The following is a 12,212-nucleotide window of genomic DNA, read 5'->3' on the forward strand; positions in this document are numbered from 1 at the left end:
ATGTCCTGCTTTCACTTGGCCCACCTCCAGTCACCCCAGAATGACAGCAAGCACTCCAGGCATGCGTGGAAATTTCCATTTTGTTCACTACAAAGCTTTCCCACTCCTCTGCCGGCCTTTGCGTCTCCACCAACACACAGGTGATGGTGGCTGACTCCCTCGCTATAGCAAGCTCTCCGTCACAGGCTTTGCCTCTTATTTATCACCACACTGCCGTTCAGACTCGTGGGCTGTCATCTGCAGCCTCAAGCTCTTGGCTCCAGATTGTGCCCTCTTGGTTCTTTTCTGGGCATGCGCTCAAGAATGAACAAGAGAAAGCTAAGGTTGTTTGAAAGGGGTGAGGTGGAGCAAGATTATGCTTTGGGGTAATAATGCAGAAATGTGAGAAGATAAAAGTGACATTCTCATCTCTGAAAACACAGTTTTCAGGGACAGGTGCAGACCTGGATGCGGGTGTGGCTGTGGGGACAGGTATAGACAGAGATACTGGTGGAGCTGTCGTTTTTCCTCTACGTGCTGTAAAGGACGAGGTAAGGAGTGGAAAATCACATCGAAGGCAAAGTGTTTTATTCCCTGATAGACCCACAATAAGAACGTCAAAAGAAAAGGAAAATCAGTAACTGACAACTGTACAACCACAGCAATAAAATTTCTCCTTGAAAACTTGCCACACATTGGCTGACTTGTGTGTGCATTTCCAAACTATGCATGGGTGTGTACGCGCACACACGCACACACACTCTAGGCAATATCCAGCAATACACTCATTATTTTCCTTCTTCCTTACCCACAGGCAATCCCATGATTCTTTATTAAATTTTATTTTTATTATTTTTTTTAGAGAGAGAGTGCAAACTGGGGTGGCGGTGGTAAGGCAGAGGGAGAGGGAGACTCTCAAGCAGACTCCCCGCTGACCCCGCTGAGCACAGAGCCCGATGCATGGGGCTGGATCTCACGACCCTGAGATCGTGACCTGAGCCAAAATCAAGAGTCGGATGCTTCACCGACTGAGCCGCCCAGGGACCCCCCACTTTATAATTGCATCTAAATTATATGCAATGAAATGTGAATATCATCAATCACCTTACCAACACTGGAAATATTCTAGATAATTAATATACGGCACAGAAAGGGAAGGCTGCCAACACTTATTCTTATTCTCTTTATAAAGTAGCAGTTGGACCCATATGGTGCTAACACTGATACTGAGCCACGAGGAAATTGTAAGCAGCCTGTAGTACTGAGTTTCTAAATGGGCCATACGGTCTTTCTTACCTAACTCCCTCCGCTCCCTCCTCTCCACCTCACTCAGCCCCACCTCCCCCTGCAAGCTTTTGCTCACCTCCATCTCTGGTATTTACCTCTTAAACATCATTCCTTCTTAAAATTCCTGTCTTGAAATTCAGAGCATTGCGAATTCAGCGGTTACATACGAGGACCAGGAAGTGTCTGTATCCCTCTCAGCCGAGATAAACAGGTAACGAAGCTTCCTTGACACTGGCACAGTTATCACAAGTCCCTCCTGAGACGTCTCTTCCTTTGTCTCTGTACCTGGTGGCTCTTGTTTCCCGCACAGAACGCTGTCAACTCCGGGAGCAGGGTGAGCATTCAGCACACTACGTGGAATCCCAGGGACTAACCACTCCCCTTAATGACCATCCCCCGCACCTGCTGTACGTCAGTCACTCTGGGAGGTGCAGAGATTTTACATAAAGTATTCAGGTGGGGCAGACACAGCTACCCCAAAATGTCTCCCTCCTTCTTCAAAAACACAATGTTGTTTCCTTGAAAGACTGATCAAAACACACCTCCACAAAGATGTCCCAACTGAGTCCCAGAAGGCCCTTATTAACAAACAGGTCCCTCCAGCACCCCAGCTGCATTCAAACTGACATATGAAACCACATTCACACAATTTCTTCCCCGGGCTCTGGCCTCATGACTGTAAGCACTCTTGTCTACGCCCACGTGACATTTTCAGTTCCACTTCTCGACCAACGTGGTTTCTGATGCCTCCATCCCCGTGTACATCTGTCTGGAAAACAGAAAGGCGGGAGTTTTCAGAGTGCATCCCCCAACCAAAACACGTAATTACATCTTTTGTAGGAAATGAGTGAGGCAGAAAGCAACTGAGGTACTGCTAAGCGTACCAGTGCTTGGACAGGTTCCTTTTGCCAATTTGGGGGAAAAATGTTATTTCCCATCAGCCACACAGAGCAAAAGCCTGAGCAGCCCATGGGAAAGAAAAGCTTATGGGAATTTTTACAAGCCCTCAACTGGGCCCTTGAAGTGTAATCCAGCCGTGTGACAGGGACAGAAATGCTGATTGCTGGTGGCCTCACCCTCACTCCGTCTCCCCACTCATCCACGAGGTCTTTTTTTCTCTGATCGTGTTAGAGGTGGAGAAAATGTGGAAGGCTGAGCTGGCAGAAAAAGGGCCATCGAGACAAATTCCCAGGCAAATAACACCAACAACAACCTGAAGGGTGAGGAGGGGCTGAGGGAAGCTTAGCTAAAGTAAGAGAACAGTGAGCAAGCGGTGAGGTGACATGGGAAGGTCTGGAAGCAGAAGGATTGGGGACAGTCCTCATGATAAGTGATTCTTTGTGGAAAGAGACAAACAGGTTTTCCACGAGTCTCTCATGTGTCTGATGATGGAAAACCCCCACCTCACCTTCACGCTCTCTACACATCCCCGAGAAACTTTCCAAATAGACCGACATTGTTTGGCCAGGCTTGTCTGGTGTTGGATGACGTGTGAAGGCTGCCTTCAAGGCAGAAACAAAGGGGCCTGTTGTTCGGTGGCCTGCCAGCCAGGAACTGGGGCCTCAGTACCTAACCACGCCTTGGCTTGAACCCCAACCTAGAACTGGGTCAAGAGAGTGAGTTCGCAACTGCTGAGGTTCTGGACTGGTGCTTGGAAGAGCTTGGGGGTGTCACAAGCACAATCTGTGATGACCCCTGGAATCCCGCTCAAAGCAGAAGAGAAGCAGAGGAAACTACTCTTGAGTTCAGAGTTACAGTTTTGGGGAAAAAACACTGAGCCTCTGCATATATCACATAGAAACCAAACCTTTGCATGAATCTACCTCTCTCTGACTGGGAAAGACTAAGAAGATTTCTCACAAGTTCATAGGTCTGACCCAAATTTCTGGGAGGCACAAGTCTACAGGATTTGGATACTTTACAAGAAGGGGAGAGGTGTCTAACTCTCCTTGGGGTCACTGCCCTGTGTCCTGGCTGAGACCACCACGGCGCTGCCTGCCAGTGACGCAGGTTTAGAACCTGTGTGGAACATTAGGCGTGTCTGCATCACGTCACTGTAGGAGCAATTTTATATCTGGGAGTTGTTTTATTTTATTTTATTTTAGAGAAGGCGGGGGATGGGCAGAGGGAAGGGGAGAAAGAGAATCCTAAGCAGGCTCCACGCCCAGCGTGCAGCCCAACGTGGGGCTCGATCTCACAACCCTGAGGATCATGACCTGATTTCATGACTTGATTTCAACCAGAGTTGAAATCAAGAGTCGGCCGCTCAACCAACTGAGCCACCCAGCACCTCTGGGAGTTACTTTAAAAATGTAAGTTTCTCCAAGAGCCGTGTGAATTCTAGAGCAACACTGATGTAGATAGAGACAGCAGTGGCTGTGTTCAGAAAGTAAGATCAAATAACAACACTGGGACCAAAACTAGCGGTGTAGACCTTGAAGGGGAAGGACCCTACATATGACTTAGCCTGCTGAGGGCAGATTTTTGATAAATAAGGACCTAGTGGGTGGTAATAAGAATATTTCCCAGCCCTAATCAGTGCCTCCTCCTGCCCCCTTTCCTTCTTGCTTCGTCCATCCTCCAGCCCCACCCCCATCTTCTGGTTTGGATCATACATGATGCCTCTGATTCACTTCCAGGTGATGGAGGTGATAATGAGGAATACCTGAGCACTAAGCCCCAGGTACCTCACTGGACCTAGAACTTGGGGAATGTATTTAGTAAGCAACTCAGCACCCCCTGGGACTTGGGGCAATGGATAGATCCTTGCTCCCAGCGTGGTTTTGACGATGAAAAACATCTGGTGGCAGATTGTACCCATGAGGAAAGAACTCTGTGAAGACCCCATCCTTCTCCTCTGGCAGAAGGCTAGCCCCTGGAACCACGGAATGACACCCACAGCACCCCCGGGGAACCTTCCACAGTATGTTTTTCCCAAGACAGCTATCCAGGCTCGGTATGAAATCATATGTCAATTTATATTTGTTATATGTGAAAATTGTTTGGGTATCTTGGATGGGAGAGGGATGTTATCATACTTCGTATTGTTGAAATTTGGTACTTAAAAAACATTAACAGCTTTCCAGTGGTGGGGTTTCTGGAAGCAGATTAGTGATTTTAAGAGAGGGACAGTTTTACCAAGGTGTTTTTTTTTTTTTTTTAAGAGAATCTCAGTGCCTCTAATTTGCTGATGCCAAAGTACGTGAGCCTGTTGAGAGAGCCAGCACTATGCTGGGTGACAGCCCCCCCCCCCCCCCCCCCCCCCCCCCCCCCCCCCCCCCGCCACAAACCCCCAGCAGCAGCCATGGAGTGAAAAGAGAGCCACTTCCGTGAGGAGGAGAACTCGGAGAGGCAGAGCTGTCTAAAGTGGACTTTCTAGAAGTCCTGGTAGGTGATGTGCAGACACTCTCTTTACTGCTTAGGGAGCAATCTTAGGTAGAGCTTGGTTCTCAGTGGTCTTCTTAGGTCTGTTTTGTGCTCCTTCTGGGTGCCGCGCCATGGGGAGACCGGCCTCAGGGCTGGAGCGAGGCCCCGTTGTATGCTGCTTGTATTCAGGTTATGATATCTACAAGTCAAAGCCATATGTTCCAACATAAAGACAGAGTAAGCTTTCTGTTCATCACAGAGGTGCTTATGGAGTCTACACTGGGATTCAGACATGACAGTGGTCAAGAGACATTTTCATATTTTTGGCGTCAGAAATCTTGCCAAGATGAGGGTTGTACATGAGTTCCTGTTGGCAGAGATGAGACCTCATTTTAATGAGGAATTTACATACAGTCTGGGAAATCCTGAGGAACCCAGGATCACTCAATCTTATGAGACATTATTTGAATATTTAAATAGTATAACTTGCTTTGCTTCCATAAAGATGCCACTGTTGATCTGTCATTAGGGGAACATTCACTCAACGTTTTTGTCTTGCTGTCTTTTGCCATTACTGGGTTTTGTGGTTATTGTTGTTGTCTGTTTTTTGTTGTTTTTTTTTTTTAGCAGTGTTGACAGATTCTCCGTGAAAAATGTACAATCTCTTACGAATGCACACTAGCTACTAGGCTATGATCAGGAACGTGAGTAGGGTTGGAGGCATAGTCTGTAACTGAGGATTAGAGAAGACAGGCTTGGTCATATGAAGATGAAATCTATTTCCTAGGCCCTAATAATAATTTGTACTATTTTATTCATTCATTTAAGACTTTCAATGTGGTTCTGCTCGTGCCAAGCCAGGACTACTATGAGGGCCATAAAGATGAATGACTTGCCTTTGAAGGGGAGCAAACTTGAACACAAATAATTTCTTGTTTATTTTATTTATTTATTTGACAGACAGAGCACATGCATGGAGCAAGTGAGGGGAAGGGTGGAGGGGGAGGGAGAGGGATAAGCAGACTCCACACTGAGCACAGAGCTGGACGCGGGGCTCGATCTCACGACCCTGAGATCATGACCTGAGCTGAAACCGAGTCGGACAGTTAACTGGCCGAGCCACCCAGGTGCCCTGAGCACAAATAATTTCAATGCAATATTAAAAGTGCTGGAACAAAGTTATATGTGAAAACAGAAGTGTGAAGCAAATTCTTTACCTGGGGAGGTAGGAAGTTTCAGAGAGAAGGTGACAGCTGAAATGCATTTTGAAGGGTATGTAGGAGATTTCCTTAAGGAGGATTAAAAAAAAGAGAGAGAGAAGAACACCTTTTGTTACTTATCAGCTCTCACAAGGCTCCAGCTTCACAACTATGTTCTCCCCTTGGAAGCAGATAACCCAGACTTGGCTTTAAGACTGAACAAATGGGGGCATCTGGGTGGCTCAGTGGGTTAAGCATCTGCCTTTGGCTCAGGTCATGACCCCAGGGTCCTGGGATCGAGACCCACGTCGAGCTCCTTGCTCAACGGGGAGTTTGCTTCTCCCTCTCCCTCTGCCTGCTGCTCCCCCTGCTTGTGCTCTCTCTCTCTCTCTGTGTGACAAATAAATAAAATCTTGAAAAAAAAAAAAAAGACTGAATAGCTGGTATTAGTCAATGCAGAGTTTGTCTACATGAGCTCTGCCAAGGGCTTCAGGGGACACACCAGAAGCACAGACTAGGCTCTCACTCAAGAATTGTACGGATCATGTCTTTTGGATAAAACCACTAAGAACGAAAGAGCACACCGTCTTAAGTCCCCAGATCAGATGGAACAGAAATAAGGGCAGTAGAACCTTGGAGAAAGAATCCTATGAGCTGCTCTCTACAAGTAACATTTATTTGTTTCTTTGTAAACAAGGGTAAAAACAAAAACAAAAAACAAAACCAAACGAAAACCAAAAAACTAAGTCTCATCTCTTGAACGATGCCTTATAAAAAGAATCTCAGCCCTTTATCAGTTATAAGATCTTGTCATTTCTAGTCAGGAATTGTCTTTAATAAAAGATCTTCTATAGGCAGAGGGGAAAAGAAAGGTATTCATTTACCAATAAGGGTCAAAAATAGACACACATAAAAAGATCACATCAGCTTTTAAACAGTAAGGCAGAAACTAACTTTTTTTTTTTTACATTTACCAGTGTATTAGAGGATGTAAGAAAGGGATACAGATGAACAGCCAGGTAAAGAGACACATTGTAAGGGTCCCAGAAAGGGAAGAGAGAGAGAGAAAGGAGCAGAAATATAGTTTGAAGAAATAAATGACTGAAAATGTCCCTAACCTGGGGAGAGAAAACAGACATCCAGATCCAGGAAGCACACAGAGTTCCAAATAAGATAAACCTAAAGAGACCCACAACCAAGACATATTATAATTAAAATGTCAAAGTTAAAGACAAAAAGAGAATATTAAAAGCAGTAAGAACAGGGGCGCCAGGGTGGCTCAGTCAGTTAAGCATCTGCCTTCAGCTCCGGTCGTGACCTCCAGGTCCTGGGACAAAGCCCCGCATCTGGCTTCCTGCTCAGCAGAGAGCCTGCTTCCCCTCTCCCTCTGCCCCTGCCCCCTGCTCATGTGCGTTCTCTCTCTCTCTCTCTCTCTCTCTCTGTCAAATAAATAAATAAATCTTTAAAAAGGAAATTTAATATCAGTAAGGGAAAAACAACTTGTTATGTACAAGGGAACCCCCAGAAGACCATAAGCACATTTTTCAGGAGAAACTTTGTAGTCCAGAAGAGATTGGAATGATATATTCAAAGTCCTAAAAGAAAAAAATCTCCCAACCAAAAATACACTAACTGGCAAAGTTACCATTTAGAATTGAAGGAGAGATAAAGAGTTCTCCAGACAAACACAAGCTAAAGGAGACTTCATCACCATTAAACAAGTCTTACAAGGAATGTTAAAGGGATTTCTTTAAGCTGAAAAGAAAGGGCACTAATTAGTAATAAGAAAACATATGAAAGAATAAATCTCACTGAAAAGGTAAATATATAGTAAAGGTAGTAGACGAATCATTTATAAAGTTAGTATGAAGATTAAAAGACAAAAGTAGTAAATATAACTATGATGACAATAATTAGTGGATACACAAGACAAAAAGATATAAAATGTAACATCAAAAACAGAAAACATGGAAAAGGAGGATAAAAATGTTGAACTTTACCTGTTATCAACTTAAACTGTTACAGATATAAGTTGTCATATGTAAGCCTCATGGTAACCACAAAACAAAAGCCTACCACTAAAAAGGCACCAAACCATAAGAGAGCAAGAGGAGAAAGGATCAGAGAGGAGCTCAAAACAGCCAGTAAACAATTAACAAAATGGCAATAAGTACATACCTATTAATAATTACTCTCCATGTGGGGCGCCTGGGTGGCTCAGTCGTTAAGCGTCTGCCTTCAGCTCAGGTCATGACCCCAGGGTCCTGGGATCGAGTCCCATATCAGGCTCCTTGCTCAGTGAGGAGCTTGCTTCTCCCTCTCCCTCTGCTGCTCCCCCTGCTTGGGCTCTCTGTCTCTGACAAAAAATCATTAAAAAAAATGCATTTATCTTAAAAATAATAATAATAATTACTTTCAATGTAAGTGGACTTAGTTCTCCAATCCAGAAGACACAGGCTGTCTGAATGGATTAAAAAAAACAAGACTCTGCTATATGCCTGCCTATAAGAGACTGACTTTAGATGTAAGGACACGTACAGAATGAAAGTAAAGGATGGAAAAAGAGGTTCCATGAAAATGAAAACCAAAAGAAAAGCTGGGGTAGCAATACTTCTAACACACAAAACAGACTTTAAAACAGACTGTAATAAGAAACAAAGACGGGCATTACATAATGATAAAGGGATCAATTCAGCAAGAGAATGCAATATTTGTAAATATTTATGCACCCAACATAGGAGCACCTAAATATATAAAGCAAATATTAATGGGCCTAAAGAAAGAAGTTGACAGTAATACAGTAATACCAGGGGATTTTAATGCCCCACTTACATCAATGGATAGATCATCCATACAGAAAGTCAATAAGGAATTATCAGCCTTAAATGAAACAATCCACCAAATGGACTTATAGATACATACAGAACATTACATCCAAAAGCAACAGAATACATATCCTTCTCAAGTGCACATGGAATATTTTCCAGGATAGATTATATGTTCATAGGCTACAAAACAAGTATTAATAAATTTAAGAGGACTGAAATCATATCAAGCATTTTTTCCAACCACAAGGGTATGAAACTAGCAGTCAATTACATGAAAAAAACTGGAACACTCACAGATATGTGGAGATTAAACAACACGCTACTGAACAACCAATGGGTCAAAGAAGAAATAAAAGGAGAAATAAAAAAATACCTTGAGACAGATGAAAACAGAAATATACCAAAATTTGTGGAATGCAGCAAAAGCAGTTCTAAAAGGGAAGTTCATAGCAATTTAATGCCTACCTCAAGAAACAGGAAGTCTCAAATAAAGAACCTAACTTGACACCTCAAGGCACTAGAAAAAAAAGAATAAATGAAACCCGAAGTTAGAGGAAGGAAGAAAATAACAAAGATTAGAGCAGAAATAAAACAAGAGATTTAAAAAACACAGTAGAGAAGATCAATGAAACTAAGAACTGATTCTCTGAAAAGATAAACAAAATTGACCAGCCTATAGCTAGACTCACCAAGAAAAAAAGAGAGGACTGAAATAAATAAAATCAGAAATGAAAGAGGAGATGTTATAACTGATAGCACAGAAATACAAAGAATCATAAGAGACCACCTGAACAATTAAATGTCAACAAATTGGACAACTTAGAATAAATGGATAAATTCCTCAGAATATACATATCCATACCAAAGCATATACACTTTGTCTATATACACACTTTGCTGAGATTTTGAGTAGGAATGCACTGAATGTATAGATCCAGCTGGGAAGAACTGACATTTTGACTATACCAAGTCCTCTCCTCGAGGTACTTGGGATATCTATCCATTTGTTTAGTTCTTTGATTTCTTTCATCAGAGTTTTATAGTTTTCCACACACAGATCTTATTCTTGTTAGATGTATATCGAAGTTTTTCATTTTCTTTGATGTTAATGTAAGTGGTATTATGATTTTCATTTCAAATTCTAATCATTTGTTGTTGGTATATAAACAAGAAATTGACTTCTTTTTTATTGTTATGTTAATCACCATATATTACATCATTAGTTTTTGGTGCAGTGTTCCATGATTCATTGTTTGTTCATAACACCCAGTGCTCCACGCAGAACGTGCCCTCCTCAATACCCATCACCAGGCTAACCCATCCCCCTACCCCCCTCCCCTCTAGAACCCTCAGTTTGTTTTTCAGAGTCCATCATCTCTCATGGTTCCTCTCCCCCTCTGACATACTCCCCTTTTCTTCCAAGAAATTGACTTCTATATATTAATCTTGGATCCTAAATCACTTATTGGTTCCAAAAGTGTTTGTGTTGACTCTGGGATTTTTTTACATTGACAATCATGCCATTTGCAAACAAAGAGAGTTTTATTTGACCTTCTCAACCTATAATATCTTTTATTAATGATGAATAGGTGTTGGATTTTGTCAAAAGCTTTTCTGCAACCATTTATATAATGATGTGATTTTTCTTTTTTGGCTTGCTGATGTGATTAATAACATTAATTGCTTTTCCAATGTTGAGGTAGCCTTGCATTCCTGGAATAAATCCCACTTGGTCATGGTGTATAATTCTTTTTATAAATTGTTGGACTTTATTTGCTAATATTTTGTTGAGGACTTTTAGTCTATGTTCATGAGATGTATTGGCCTATAGCTTTTCTTTTTTATAATATCTTTGTCTAGTTTTGGCATTAGGGTCATGTTTTCTGCTTACTGTTTGGCACACACAGGCAAAACTTAGCATGCAAGTCTTCATCATTCACAGTCCAAGACGGACCGTCAGACGTGGGAAGTAGTACTGTTCTGTCTGGTGATCTGGTGATCCAGATTCAACTTTTCTAGAATCATGTGGAAGAGGAGTAGGCAGCAAAGCCACTGTGAGAGCAGATATGACACAGCTGTTGCAGGTGTTGGAGGAAGATGTGAATCTCAAACGGAGGCAAGCCATTCTCATTATCAACCAAGCATCAGGTCCCAGATTTCTCATTTAAATTGTAAAACTGTCAGAGAACATCTTTGTGAGAGGAATGTTCTCTGGAAGAAGAGAAGTAACTCTGGTTAAACATGAACTCCCACAGTATATGTGTGATCCAGGGAACAGGAATCCTTAAGGAACTCTGCTGGAACCAATTTAGTAAAGTGTCAGATTCCCCTGTTCCCTCAAGGAGTATTTGATGATGGTGATGCTATCTGGAGAGATAAGCACTTCTCTATGTGGGCCATGAACTGAAATGAAATTAGCTTGCTCCCTTCACAGGTTGCTGGGGATGCCAGTGGATGTAAGACCAGGAAGAGTCTGTGGCCTTCCATTCATATGGCAGCTGCATCATCAATGTGGATTCACGTTGGAGGGATGGGGCATCAGATGGATCCTGAAGATGGGCTATCAGCCTTGCCAGACTGGCATCCCTTTTGTCCTTAATGCCCAGAGACCATTTACCAACCACTGCTCTGATTCTGAAGTGCTGTGAAGGAAAACAACCGTGTGCTGATTCAATAAACGTCTGGCCCACCTACTCATGTTTCCATCCAGGTGAAGAGGACAGTGCTTTTAAGGCAACAGAGCCTCAGTGGTCAAAAATAAAGAGCTGCTATCCTGACTCATCACACCGAAACATTCCCAGAAGACAGAATCCATTTCGGTGCCTCTTACCTTTTTTTTCCCCTCAGACAAAGAAGTTCATGAATAAAGATTAAATTCTCTTTTCTCTCAGTTCCCTTTGGAGCTTACAAGGGATCAGATTCCAGTCGGTACATAACTGTTTACCATGAGACACCTCTCAGGGAGAGAAGGGTTTGTTTTCCCAACCGCTATTGATAATTAATCAGCACTTGCACAGATTAAAATACTCTTTCGATGCCAGATATACTGTAGAAATTGTTATTAATTTTTTTTTTCTTGGCAATCATAGTTTTCCCTATTTTACCAATGGAGAATTAAAGATGGCGCGCCTGGGTGGCTCATGGCTTAAGTGTCTGCCTTCGGTTCAGGTCATGATCCCGCAATCCTGGGATGGAGCCCCACATTGGGCCTCCTTCTCCCTCTCCTTCTGCTGCTCCCCCTGCTTGTGCTCTCTCTCTGTCTCTCAAATAAATAAATAAAGTCTTAAAAAAAAAAAGAATTAAAGATACTTGGGAGAAAACAGGAATCCCAGATCAAAGACTGAGCAGAGGTTAAAGACATGTTCATAATCAATACAGGTAAAAGGTTCAAACAGGCATGACTTGTTTGTTAGCTCTTTTGTGGGGCTCTCTTAGTTCTAGTATCTACTGATTAAATTGAATCAGTCTGAGCAGTTAGAAAAGGCAGGCTAGAAATGGTGAGAATTTGAGTTGCAGATCATTTTAAACTAAATTTTTCTTCCATATTATCGAT

General features: G+C 42.6%; 1 pseudogene; it reads left to right on the forward strand.

Annotated features, from left to right (window-relative positions):
• Positions 1–371: 371 nt before the first annotated feature.
• The window catches only part of LOC113920683, a 73,623-nt pseudogene continuing 61,782 nt past the window's right edge, over positions 372–12,212 (forward strand).

The sequence above is a fragment of the Zalophus californianus genome, chromosome 15 (genome assembly GCF_009762305.2).
Source record: "Zalophus californianus isolate mZalCal1 chromosome 15, mZalCal1.pri.v2, whole genome shotgun sequence".
In the NCBI taxonomy this organism is placed as follows: Eukaryota; Metazoa; Chordata; class Mammalia; order Carnivora; family Otariidae; genus Zalophus; species Zalophus californianus.